This window comes from Ambystoma mexicanum, chromosome 5p, assembly GCF_040938575.1.
Source record: "Ambystoma mexicanum isolate Mex_15411 chromosome 5p, UKY_AmexF1_1, whole genome shotgun sequence".
Taxonomy (NCBI): Eukaryota; Metazoa; Chordata; class Amphibia; order Caudata; family Ambystomatidae; genus Ambystoma; species Ambystoma mexicanum.
Genome location: NC_090930.1, coordinates 1,140,147,937 through 1,140,162,547, shown reverse-complemented (window position 1 = coordinate 1,140,162,547; position 14,611 = coordinate 1,140,147,937).

Below are 14,611 nucleotides of genomic sequence, written 5' to 3'. Positions count from 1 at the left end.
ATAAGGATTCTGGGGCAACTCAGAAAAAGGATGAGGGAAAACAGCCTAAAAAAGACTCAAAGGAGAATTCTAATAACTCAAATTCCAAAGAGGGCCCCAAACAAAACCAAAAGGGTAAGCCACAAGGAAAACGGCAGCAGAATAGTGTACCTCCTGGTGCCAAACCGGAGGGAGGGCAGAACAAGCCACCATTCCAGAAAGCATTCGGTAAATGCTTTGTTTGTGGCTCAACTGACCATGTGAAAGGAGATCCCAGATGCAAGGGTAAACCTTCAGGAGTCCAGCTTGTCTCCTTAGCCTTCGCTCCAGAGGAGGAAGTCCAAATGGCAAGTGGAAACTTTCTACTACTGGCTGATGAACCCACTGGAGTCTCAGCCAGTGTTTCTTTAGTGTCTCTGGGTTTGTGGGAACAACATAATTTAGATGTATATAATTCTATCCCAGATAATACTAAAGAGTATTATAAGGACAGTGTCCAGGTGAATGGTCAGGAGACTCCTGCCATTAGGGACACTGAGGCCAGCATAACTGTGGTGGATAAATCTTTTTTCAGGATGAGGATGTTGCTAAGGCACCCAAATGCCTCACCAAGTTAACTGGAGGGCCTGTGCAGATGCTTCCCCAATTACCAGTTCTCATCCAGTGTAACGACATGACTGTGAAGATACCTGTCAGCATACAGAGTGAGGTACCAGGACGCGTTCTGTTGGGTAACGATTTAAAAACTCTCTGAGTTGTGTCTCATACCCCCAGACCTCCTAGTAAATGGTTACAGGAGCTAACCAGACCTGCAAGGGAGAGAACCATGAGAGGTACTCTCGAGGAGATGATGAACAAGGATATCACTCCTGCTCCACTAGAATTGTCAGCTGCTTTGTCAAAGAAATCTGAAGCGAAAGGGAAACCTAAAACTTCTACACCGAAACCAGCAGCCAGCACTTCAGTGCAGCCAAAATGGACTTCCCCGCGGTTGTCCAAAGTTACACCCGTAACTCCCCCTCCAGCTGAGGCTGAGAGGGTGGTACAACCCTCTGTGGTAGAATTAGACTCTGAGGAAGAGCTAATGGAAGGCCACGAACTCATTGGAGATCTGGATCCTGTTGACCATCCTGAGCTGCAGTCTTTACTGGCAGAAGGTGGACCCAACAGGGCGGACTTCATTAAGGGACAGAGAGAATGTCCAACTCTACAGTGAACCGACTTAGTCTGCACCTGGAGACTACAAACGACTTGTAGTACCCCAAGAGAACAGACCACAGTTCTTTCAGTTAGCCCACGAGATTTCTTTGGCTTGTCACTTGAGTTTCAAGAAGACTAAGGAAAGGCTCTCGCTCTACTTTTATTGGCCGAAGATGGGGGCCGAAGTAGAAAAACACTGCAGGAGCTGCCACACCTGCCAGACCTCTGGTAAGGTTGGCTCTAAGAATGTGGCACCTTTAGTGCCTCTCCCAGTTGTGGGAGTCCCATTTGAGAGAGTAGGGATTGACATTGTTGGTCCCCTTGATCCTCCAACTTCCTCAGGCAACAGGTTTATACTTGTTGTAGTAGACCATGCTACTAGGTATCCTGAGGCAATTCCTATGAGGACTGTTACAGCTCCGGCTGTGGCTAAGGCCCTCCTTGGTATTTTTACCAGGGTTGGGTTTCCTAAGGAAGTAATCTCTGACAGGGGGTCAAACTTTATGTCCCACTACATGAAAGCCATGTGGAAAACCTGTGGAGTTACTTACAAGTTCTCAACAGCTTACCACCCACAAACCAATGGGTTGGTAGAACGGTTCAACCGAACCATGAAGAGCATGATAGGTGCTTTAGAAGAACCCCTTAAACGAAAGTGGGACCTTCTACTGCCATGCCTTCTCTTTGCTTATAGAGAAGTCTCTCAGGAGGGAGTAGGTTATTCTCCCTTTGAGCTTCTCTATGGTCATCCCGTCAGAGGTCCATTGGCCCTGATTAAGGAGGGGTTGGAGAGTGCTCCTTCCCCCAAGCCATTCAGAGTGACTGACTACGTGATAGGTCTCCAAAGGAGAATGTCGCACATGATGACAGAAGCAAGTGATAACTTGAAAGCTGGACAAGCATTGGTCAAGCACTAGCATGATAAAAAGGCTAACTTGGTTGAGTTCACTCAAGACCAGCTAGTTCTCGTTATGATCCCAACAAGGCAGAGGGCCTTGCAAGACAAATGGATGGGACCCTTCAGAGTTGTGGGTAAACTCGGAGAGGTCAACTATCTGGTGGACTTGGGCAATCCCAAGGAGGCTCCGACAGTCTTCCACACCAACCGACTCAAAGCGTATGTCTCGAGACCCGATGTAGGAGCGTTTCTTCTAGCATCAACAGAGGAAGAAGAAGAGAGTGAAGCTCTTCCTGATCTCCTCAGAGGCTTACCTTTAGACGAAAAAATTGAAGGAGTAAATCTCTCTTCAAATCTGACACCTGAGCAACAAGAAGAGTGCAAATCTATGCTGAATCAGTTTGCCTCTCTGTTCTCACTTTCACCAGGCTTGACCCCTTGGGGTCAGCATGACAAAATCACTGGTGACTGTCTGCCAGTCAAAAGCAGAGGATACCGAATGTCAGAAAATGTACGAACCCACATCAAAGGTGAGGTCAGCAAGATGCTTGATCTCGGGGTAATAGAGCCCTCTACTAGTCCATGGTCTAGCCCAGTTGTGTTAGTACCAAAGGCAGGATCTAAAGAACTTAGATTCTGCATGGTTTATAGAGCTCTTAATGCAGTCACCAAAACTGATGCCCACCCTTTGCCAAGAACAGATGAGTTGGTGGATAAACTTGGTTCCGCCAAGTTCCTCAGCACATTTGACTTGACGTCAGGCTATTGGCAAATAGCCCTGACGGACCATGCCAAGGAGAAAACTGCATTTTCTACCCCCGTTGGCTTATACCAGTTTAAGGTAATGCCTTTCGGATTGAAAAATGCACCTGCTACATTTCAACGGATGGTAAACCAGGTTCTGAATGGGATGGAGGACTTCTGCATGGCATACTTGGATGACATAGCAGTGTTCAGCAATTCCTGGGAAGAACATGTAACCCACCTAAGAGATGTTTTGCAGGCTCTTGGACGAGCCAATCTGACCATAAAGGCGAGTAAATGCCAAATTGGACAGAGTAAGGTAGTCTATCTTGGACATGAGGTAGGAGGTGGAGAAATAAGGCCTTTGCTCAGTAAGACTGAAGCTGTGCATAATTGGACAACACCTACTACTCAGACCCAGGTGAGAGCCTTCTTAGGTCTCACTGGGTATTACAGGAATTTCATTGAGAACTATGGGACCCTAGCTTCTCCGCTGAATGTCATCTCTCTCCCAAATTTCCTAAAAAGGTTAGATGGTACGAGGAGTGCAATCAGGCTTTTGAAAACCCGAAAAAGGCTCTTTGCCAAGCCCCAGTACTCAGAGCTCCTGATTACCACCAAACTTTCATTGTGCAGACAGATGCTTCAAATGTAGGAATAGGTGCTGGATGGGAAAGGTAGGGAGCACCCCGTTTGCTTCATCAGCCGCAAGCTGAAGGATCCTGAAACAAGGTGGGCAACAATGGAAAGAGAGTGCTTTGCTATCGTGTGGGCTCTGAAGAAGTTTAGGCCATACTTGTATGGTTCTACTTTTGTCATTCAGACTGACCACCAACCCTTGAGATGCAAATGAAAGGGGAAAACCCAAAACTACTGAGATGGTCGATCTGCCTGCAAGGGTTTGATTTCACCAGTGAGCACAGGTCAGGGTGTCACCACCAAAATGCTGATGGTCTCTCTAGCATGTATATCATCGACTAGAGGTATGAGATTCATCCAGGAGTGGATTAAATCCTCCTGTCCCTTAGTCTGGGGGGGGGGGGGAGTGTTAGGGAGAATTCTCTGTTTAGGCTGAATTTCCTAACCTAGTGAGTCCCCCAGCAGCTTTGCTGGATTTCTGGAGTTTGTTTTTTCCATCCTGCCAAGAGTGAGACTCTTTTCTCCCACTCCTGGACATGAATGTGGTTAATTCCTTTGAATGTCAATGTGTCTATGGGCTATGGGGTCTTTTACTCCATAGGGTCTCATGTGTTTTGCTATGTGTGTTACACCGCACCCTCCGTGCCGTAACACTGGGGTGTCCTAGAGGATCCCCACCATAGACTCCATACCCTGGGACTGACTACTGTCTCCCAGGGCATGTAAAGTCACCATTGGCTTTACTAGACCTAAATTTACTAACAGAACTAGTACAAACCAGCCTATTGTGGACGTACTGGTAGGGGTAATTCGATTACCCCTGGGTCTGTTATTCGAGGGGGCACTGTCCCGTCCCCCCTCGTCGAGTTTTGGCTGGTGGCAGTGGAAACTACTTGTTATATTCAACCCCGAATATAATTCTATGGGATTCTTCCCATTGTTGGGGGCTAATACTTTTTCCCGTTAGTCTCTAACATACCGCTGGTTCATTTGTGTTAAATAAATCTACCGGTTGGTATCTTCTGCCAGAACTCGGTTTTTAAAATGTCGTCTGTATTCGCCTCTGTAACTCCGAGACCAGTTATGTGTGAACCACATGGTAGGTGCATGTGTTTTAATGCAACATGGGGACCTCTATGCAGAATGCACACCTGAAAGCATGGCAGTCTCTGTTCCTGGACATGGAGGGGGGGTGAGGAATGGGTGCTGATGTCATGCACATGTATGGTGCACGTGTGTGTGTGTGTGTGTGCACCAGAGAAGTGTTTGTTTGACTTTGAAACGCCATGGATGCATGTGACTTTGAAGGCAACATCTTGGTTTACAGGGGCCCTTGTACATGGGTGTTGATGTTGATTGCAGGCGCCAGGAGTGTTTCTGCATGTGTGTTGCATGCATTGACCCATGTTTTGTGGAAGGACAGGATGGAAGTGACATTTGACAGTGCCACTCATGTGTTATTGCTTCAAGTCTAGGGTATTTTGTGCTGTACCCTGATGCTTGTGTTCTATGTCTCCCTCTACGCAGTGTCAAGTGAGGAAGAGGGCGGAGACGGCGCTGTGGAGCAAAGCGGCGGGGATGCCTCCACTGGGCGCGACGCAAGGCCCAGCCACCCTCCCAGGAATTACCATCATCCGGGAGCGAGGGGGCTGGTGCCGCGTCTGCCACAACGGCTGTGGCGAAAGGGCCGGGTGAGCCCCCACAGGGGCTTCCAATGGCAGAAGACGGTGCAGAGACATCCAGGTTGGTGGTCTCCACAGAGGAGGAGGAGCCCGCTACTGAGCTGCACATGGTGCCTGGTGGAGGTAGTACCACTTGTGCAAGTGGTACAGTCAAGGGCCAGGGTCAGGAGGCAGCTCAGGTCGCCGCCGAGGGGCCTGTGCATGTTGCTGTCCTTGACCCTGTGACTGCACCATCATGCACCAGCAGGGAGGCCCTGTTCCAGACCCGTCCGCAGGTAGGGGAGAGTGCCATGTCACCTGCCTCTCCACTACCTGTGGGCGAGGGGTCCCACGACCGTATGGGATCCGTCCTGGTGGGTGTCGCGTTGCGCACACGTGACATTCGTGATGACGTGCGTTGTTCCTGGTCGGAGAACGCACGCCATCACGAAGAGCAGCGTCGTGACGTGGCACTGCTGGAAGGGGCCCTGGGCGGTGGGTTCCTACATGTGACGCGCACTCTGGCGGACCTCTCCTCCTGTGTGGAGGCTATGCGCTGGTCGTTCTCCACATCGTCTTCCGGCCCAGATTCCACCAGGGCCCCCTGTGGACCTGGCCTGACCAACACAGCCAGCTTGGTGGAGATCTCATCCCTGCCACAGTCAGTAGTTGGCGGTCCAGCAGGGGTGGGCACCATAACTGGAGACCAGCAGATGGAGGATGTGCAGGCACCATCGGACAGGGCACATGGACAGTAGCAGCAGCAGCAGGAGCAGCCTGTAGGTGGGAGCAATGATGGCTCGGGGCCATCAACATCGGAGGTGCAGGCATCGGCCATAGGGCAGGAGGACCCAGGAATGGGAGTGTCTTCCGTGTGGCTGCAGTTGGGCCAGCAGATAGGTGCGGAGCGGCGGTGGGTGGAAGAGGCGCGGCTCACGATGGTCAGGGCAGAGAACTCCATGCGTTGGCCGTTGAGGCGGGCAGAGTGCCTCGAGACAACTCGCAGGGAGTTGGAACAGGCCATGAGTGCCTCAATGCGAGACCTCAGGGCCAGGGCAGAGGCCCGCCTCCGGGACATCGACATGGATTTCGATGATGCCCTGGCCTGGGACACCACAGAGTGAGCCGCTGGACTTGCCCGCCGCCATTGTATATAGTTAGATAGTGTTAGGTTTCCTTTTGTTTTTTCTTTATTTTGGTTGCACTTGGACAATGCACCACGTTTCTGTACATCGTTTTTTATTAGGTAGTATTTTTGATAGGTTTCATTTCTTCAGTTGGGCTCATGGACCCTGGATTGTTCATCTGTATATAGTTCACCATTGGATTCTTCTCTTTTTTTTATTTCACCATGGAGCAATGGTTTTCACTTTTCTTTTTTCCCTTGGATTTGCTTTGTTGGACTGTGACTTTGGACACCATTTCCTTTGCATTCTTTGGATTATGATTTCTTGTTTTTCAGTTTTTAAGGGACATGCAGCTTTTCTTTTTTTATTACCATTGTTGTTTGTTTGATTTTCATTACATTCATGTTGTGTTTAATACATTTTTTCTTCATACTTCGATGTGTGGTATTATCTCATTGGTTTCATGCATGTCATGATATGGGTTTTCATATTCACTTGCAACCATTGTGTGTGTGTGACGGACATGTGTTCATTTACATACTTGCCATTGGAGTTGTATCATGTAATTGCCTTTTCTTTGTGGGTGGATGCAATACTTGGTTGGGTCTTTGGGCTGGGGAGGCTGGCCATAAGGGCCATGATTGAGGACTGTCATGACCTGGGGGCTGGGGGACATGAGTGGGACATGAGTGGGGGCCTGCTGTCAGGTGCCACGCACTTCTGGGGGGTGGGGGTGCAAGGGGACATGAGTGGGGGCCTGCTGGCAGGTGCCCCACAATGCTGGGGGGTGGGGGTGCATGCAAGGGGACATGAGTGGGACATGAGTGGAGGCCTGTTGGCAGGTGCCCCACACTGCTGGGGGGTGGGGGTGCAAGGGGACATGAGTGGGACATGAGTGGGGGCCTGCTGGCAGGTGCCCCACACTGCTGGGGGGTGGGGGTCCAAGGGGACATGAGTGGGGGCCTGCTGGCAGGTACCCTGCACTGCTGGGGGTGGGGGTGAAGGGGGACATGAGTGGGGGCCTGCTGGCAGGTGCCCTGCACTGCTGGGGGGCGGGGGTGCAAGGGGACATGAGTGGGGGCCTGCTGGCAGGTGCCCTGCACTGCTGGGGGGTGGGGGTGCCTGGGGACATGAGTGGGACATGAGTGGGGGCCTGCTGGCAGGTGCCCTGCTCTGCCTGGGGGTGGGGGTGCAAGGGGACATGAGTGGGGGCCTGCTGGCAGGTGCCCTGCACTGCTGGGGGGTGGGGGTGCAGGGGGACATGAGTGGGACATGAGTGGGGGCCTGCTGGCAGGTACCCCACACGGCTGGGGGTGGGGGTGCAAGGGGACATGAGTGGGACATGAGTGGGGGCCTGCTGGCAGGTGCCACGCACTGCTGTGGGGTGGGGGTACAAGGGGACATGAGTGGGACATGAGTGGGGGCCTGCTGGCAGGTGCCCCACACTGCTGGGGGGTGGGGGTGCAGGGGGACATGAGTGGGACATGAGTGGGGTCCTGCTGGCAGGTGCCCTGCACTGCTGGGGGGTGGTGGTGGAAGGGGGCATGAGTGGGGGCTGCTGGCCGGTGACCTGCACTGCTGGGGGGTTGGGGTACAAGGGGACATGAGTGGGGGCCTGCTGGCAGGTGCCCTGCACTGCTGGGGGGTGGGGGTGCAGGGGGACATGAGTGGGACATGAGTGGGGGCCTGCTGGCAGGTGTCCTGCACTGCTGGGGGGTGGGGGTGCGAGGGGACATGAGTGGGTGCCTGCTGGCAGGTGCCCTGCACTGCTGGGGGGTGGGGGTTCAGGGGGACATGAGTTGGACATGAGTGGGGGCCTGCAGGCAGGTGCCCCACACTGCTGGGGGGTGGGGGTGCAAGGGGACATGAGTGGGACATGAGTGGGGGCCTGCTGGCAGGTGCCACGCACTGCTGTGGGGGTGAGGGTGCAAGGGGACATGAGTGGGACATGAGTAGGGGCCTGCTGGCAGGTGCCACACACTGCTGGGGGGTGGGGGTGCAAGGGGACTTGAGTGGGGGCCTGCTGGCAGGTGCCACGTACTGCTGTGGGGTGGGGGTGCAAAGGGACATGAGTCGGACATGAGTGGGGGCCTGCTGGCAGGTGCCCTGCACTGCTGGGGGGTGGGGGTGCAAGGGGACATGAGTGGGGGCCTGCTGGCAGGTACCCTGCACTGCTGGGGGTGGGGGTGAAGGGGGACATGAGTCGGACATGAGTGGGGGCCTGCTGGCAGGTGCCCTGCACTGCTGGGGGGTGGGGGTGCAAGGGGACATGAGTGGGGGCCTGCTGGCAGGTGCCCTGCACTGCTGGGGGGTGGGGTGCAGGGGGACATGAGTGGGACATGAGTGGGGGCCTGCTGGCAGGTGCCCCACACTGCTGGCGGGTGGGCGTGCAAGGGGACATGAGTGGGACATGAGTGGGGGCCTGCTGGCAGGTGCCACGCACTGCTGTGGGGTGGGGGTGTAAGGGGACATGAGTGGGACAAGAGTGGGGGCCTGCTGGCAGGTGCCCCACACTGCTGGGGGGTGGGGGTGCAAGGGGACATGAGTGGGGGCCTGCTGGCAGGTGCCCTGCACTGCTGGGGGGTGGGGGTGCAGGGGGACATGAGTGGGACATGAGCGGGGGCCTGCTGGCAGGTGCCCTGCACTGCTGGGGGGTGGGGGTGCAAGGGGACATGAGTGGGGGCCTGCTGGCAGGTGCCCTGCACTGCTGGGGGTGGGAGTTCAGGGGGACATGAGTTAGACATGAGTGGGGGCCTGCTGGCAGGTGCCCCACACTGCTTGGGGGTGGGGGTGCAAGGGGACATGAGTGGGACATGAGTGGGGGCCTGCTGGCAGGTGCCACGCACTGCTGTGGGGGTGGGGGTGCAAAGGGACATGAGTGGGACATGAGTGGGGGCCTGCTGGCAGGTGCCACACACTGCTGGGGGGTGGGGGTGCAAGGGGACTTGAGTGGGGGCCTGCTGGCAGGTGCCCTGCACTGCTGGGGGGTGGGGGTGCAGGGGGACATGAGTGGGACATGAGTGGGGGCTTGCTGACAGGTGCCCTGCACTGCTGGGGGGTGGCGGTGCAAGGGGACATTAGTGGGGGCCTGCTGGCAGGTGCCCTGCAATTCTGGGGGGTGGGGGTGGAGGTGCAGGGGGACATGAGTGGGACATGAGTGGGGTCCTGCTGGCAGGTGCCCTGCACTGCTGGGGGGTGGGGGTGCAAGGGGACATGAGTTGGTGATCAGTAGTGCAAGGAGACATGTTGATTTGCTGGCGGACATGCCCATGTTGGGTGGGCTGCCTGCAGGACATGACCAGGGGTGCAGGGTAGTCCCCTGTGGTTTGGGCTGCCTGCAGGGGCCGTGGAGGGTGTACAGGGAACACCTGGGAGGACCCACACTGCCAAATCACATGTAGGACTCCCCGGCACCCCCGAAATACACGTACCCTGCTGAAATTGCGTGTGAAACTTCCCTCGAACCCCGTAATACTCGTACCCTGCTCCAATCTCGTGTGAAACTTCACGCAAACCCCAGTTATACACGTACCCTGCTGAGATCGCGCGAACCCCAGTTATACACGTACCCCACTCGCACAGGGCCTTTCGTGTGTGAAACTTCCAGCGCACCCCCGAAATACACGTACCCGCTTCCAATCGCGTGTGAGACTTCCCGTGAACCCCCGTAATACATGTACCCTGATGAAATCACGAGTGAAACTTCCCGCGAACCCCAGTAATACACGTACCTCACTCGCACAGGGCCTATCGCGTGTGAAACTTCCCGCGCACCCCTGAAATACACGTACCCAGGCCAATCGCATGTTAAACTTCCCGCGCACCCCTGAAATACACGTACCCAGCCCAATCGCGTGTAAAACTTCCCACGCACCCCTGAAATACACGTACCCTGCTGAAATCGCGTGTGAAACTCCCTGTGCACCCATGAAATACACGTACCCTGCTGAAATCGCGTGTGAAACTTCCCGCGCACCCCTGTAATACATGTACCCTGCTGAAATCGTGTGTGAAACTTCCCGCGCACCCCTGAAATACACGTACCCAGCTCGCACAGGGCCAATCGAGTGTGAAACTTCCCGCAAACCCCAGTAATACATGTACCCCGCTTGCCGTGCTGGTACAGGTTTAGCACAGCCCTTTGCGCTGGATTGGGGATTTTAATGGCTTTTCCCTGCGCAAGGGGCGTTCTTGGGGGCGTAACTCGCACTGCTGCAGGGTCTCTGCGCCACTGTGCGCCACGGCTGGTTTTGGTAGCCAAAATCCATGAATACGCTGTGCGTTGAAATGGATTTTAGCGCACGCGGCTGGCGCAGAGATTCGCACGCGCACACTGTGCGTCAGTCGCGTGCGCCACTTGTGTGCAGAATTCTATGAATTGCACCCTAAGTTGTACAAGTATTGTTAATGTCTTAGAAAGCCTTACGTGATTATTCATATTTTTAAACATGCATTTGCATGATGCAGCACGTTTCTACAGTTGATGGAATCCGTTTTAGAAATGTGCTGTAGAAATAGATATTAGATATTATTTTATAAGGTTCTTACAACTCTGGGTCAACAGATTTCACTTTGATATTGATATTTTATTTCTATCGCACTCATACACAAGGGTTTCAGAGCGCGAAGTAGTATCAGCACAGTGGTTACCATACTACAATATGCATACATGGATAAGGTCACCAATTGCTCCCTTACATCCTGGTAACCATGAATTTATCTGCTTTCCCTCGGTGCAGATTTTCCCAATCCCCATAAACGCATCTCTCCTGCATTAACAAAAGATATTTGCGGATCCAGTAAACACACACAGAGACAATGCACAGTTCTCTTCATTGCCACACCGTTTTACAACTATTACAATTTTCTAAACTGATTATAACTTTTTTGAAAGGGAAACTTCTCAACTGAAAAACAAAAGAGATCATACAAGTTCTATCACAATTAGTGTGTTCTTTAAGAGGAACACATGCTGTAAATGTATTCAGGGCAGAATTGCAGGATGAACCTTCCAAATGGTCTTGCAGGGATGCATTAAATAATACAATAGAAAGTGGCAAAAGTGCCACTTATCACAGATGCTTTTATCATTTGCTAAATCTCCAGTGAAATTCTTGCGTGAAGAGTATTTAATTCATTTTAAAAAAAGAGAATCATTTTGGAACCATGCACGAATATCCTACTGTTTGTCTATGGTGCTTTTAAAAGCACGTGACTGGCATCTTAAGAAATTAGGATTTCGTTTATTCTGGGAAGAGTGAACAAAAGAAATCCCTCTAGAGTCATTCTCAAATCACCATTCAGTTATCCAAGTTTCATGAAATCTGCTGCAAGCCAATCTTTAAACATCTTACTTTTTAGGATGTATAAATAGTCTGTTTTTATTTTTGTAAGTATTATGCAAAGTCCACCTACCTTGTAGATATCCATAACTGCTGTACACTTATCTTCTTCACTATGACTTGTCTGTAAAATGCTTAAAATGCATAATAAACATGTGAACAGTGCTGCTCCAAGTTGGAAATCATGCATATTATCACAAATGTCAGACTTCCCTCAAGAAGAGTTGAGCAGTATGTGGAGTATACAAAATAGGGCAATTCTTCCCCTCAAGACAAGCAAACACGCAACGAGGCTTAGTGTAATGATATTAAGGTATTTATTTATAATGGAACATCTATGAAAAACACATTAGCACTTTCACGGCAAACAAATCAAACACAATTACTCTACAAAACGATCAATCCCCCTAGCAATAGTTCGACAAGTCTAGTTTCTACCGGCACCACTTATTTGCAGACAGAGGTGTATACCTCAACCTAGATGACACTCTAATATTGGTTAGGACGGGAGAGAAAAAGATAGGCAGGTTATGAAATCAACACAGTTCAATACTTCACGGGCAAAATGTACGGTAAGAAGGCAAGAACCACAATAGATCATAAAGTTCAGAGGCCAGGCCTACTCGGAGAGAGGCAAGGCGCGATGTCCCAAAAAGTCTCTAGTGGAGATGCATTCAAGTCTTTGTAGCAAATTGTTATCGGCAAATTGAACCAGTTCAGAACAACGAATGAGCAAAGCTTGGAGGCGACCCAACGGAACGGAGAGGATTAAGACACCTCACTCGAACCGATCGAAAGAGAAGCCAGGCGGACACGGTACCTTGTTGTGGAGGGCAGCACCGGCGGGGGCAGTTGTTCCTGGTGGTGGATGCACGTCGGGTCTTTGCCAAGAGTCGAGAGGTTCTCGTCGTCGGAGAAAAGTGAAGTCCGGTGCGCCACCAGGCAAGAGACCAGCCGCGGAGTGCTCCGTCACAAGGCACCACCTTTTGGTCGCGGTCCAGGGGTAGTGGCTATCCGGTTGCCGGGGTGCGTTGCACAGGCAATTCGACCACTGAGTCCTGAGGCGAATGAAAAGCAAAGGGGACTGGTTGTTCCCACCAGTCAGGGGAAGAGACTCTCCGGCAGGGAGATCTCCTCTGTCGTCGGGAAGTGATGAGTCGGTTCCGCAGGGCTCCACCGGAGGTGTCGTCGTGCAGGTCGGCTCAGCGTTACCCTCGTCGGATTCTTAGGTCCTGTGGCGACTTCTGAAGATCCAGTCCCAAGCCCTGCTTTTATGCAGAAAACCCCCATTCATTCAGCCTAGCTGTCAATCAACACATGCTAAGTGGTGAGCGGGAAGGCTCACCACTTGGGCCAATCACTCCAGAGTGCGACCGGAGTTGGCAAGGCAACTCGGTCCAGGGTGCCTAAACCCCCTCCCACAACCCGGTGGTAATCCAGACAGAATGGCACCACTTTGGAGGGTCTCTGTACAGAGCCCGCCAAAAGTGGAACAAAGGGCTCAACCTTTGGTTTAGGAGTCACAGAGAGAAACACAGACGCCATTTTAAAAACCGAGTTCTGGCAGAAAATACCATCCGATAAACTTATTTACGATAAGTAGACCGGTGGTACGTTAGAGATTAACAAGAAAAAGTATCAATCTCCAACAATGGGACGAATCTAATAGGGTTAGGTTTGGGGTCGAACATAACAAGTAGTTTCCACTGCCACCAGCCAAAACCCGACGAGGGGGGACGGGACAGTGCCCCCCCTCGAGTAACAGATCCAGGAGTAATCGAATAACCCCTACTAGTACGTCCACAATAAGATGGTTTGTACTAGTTCTGTTAGTAAATTTGGGTCTAGTAAAGCCAATGGTGACATTACATGCCCGGGAAAACAGTAGTCAGTCCCCGGGTATGGAGTCTATGGTGGAGGTCCGCTAGGACGCCCCAGTGCTACGGCAACTAGGGTGCAGTGTAACACACATAGAAAAACATATGAGACCCTATGGAGTAAAAGACTCCATAGCCCATATAACACATTGACATTCAAAGGAATTACACACATATATGTCCAAGAGTGGGAGAAAAAGAGTCTCACTCTTGGCAGGATGGAAAAAACAAACTCCCGAAATCCAGCAAAGCTGCTGGGGGACTCACTAGGTTAGGAAATTCAGCCTAAACAGAGAATTCTCCCTAACACTCGCCCCCCCAGACTAAGGGACAGGAGGATTTAATCCACTCCTGGATGAATCTCATACCTCTAGTCGATGACATACATCCTAGAGAGACCATCAGCATTTTGGTGGTGACACCTTGACCTATGTTCAATGGGTTCCAAGGTTTTCCTTTGTAAGCTATATGACCTACAAACCTTCCTAGGAACGACAGTCTTTTTGAGTTTATAGGGGATCTGGTTGACCAGTCCCTCAGAAGTTGTTATGACTGCTGAACCTGTGTTAGGCTTTTTCAAGGGGTCCTTATAAAGGATTCCCTTAGATCTAGAGGGGCCTCCAGAGGTCTTCCCTACCTCTCTGTTGAGAGAAGGTTGAGTTTTAGGCCTCTTGGTTGGAGAGGATGGAGATAAGCAAGGTACATGCTTCTCCTTCCTCTGAGATCTTACCTTACCTACTTTAGGAGTTTCCCCCTTAAGTCTAGGAATTGGGTTGGAGTCTTCTGTGGAAGGTCCAACAGTCTGAAGGTTTTTGGCCTTAGACTTTTCTTTTCTGGTTTTCCACCAGCACCGAGAATTACCAGTTCTCCTAGGCCTAGTTAGGGTTCCGGTAGGTCTATCCACCTCTTCCTTAGAAGCAGGGGGAGTCACATACTCTATAGCTGGGGGAACAATGATGGAGCTTGGTTGGGGCTCCCATTTCCCTAACATGTTAGCCTGAAATTTGCCTGGGTCGGAGGTCAACTTACCAACACCAGGGCTTGGAGTGGGGTTCTCAGTAGAGGTTCCCACAGGCTTAGAGTGGCTCCTTAAGGTGGCCTCTCTAGCCAATTCGGTTTGGTTCTGGGTCTCCATACTGGGAGG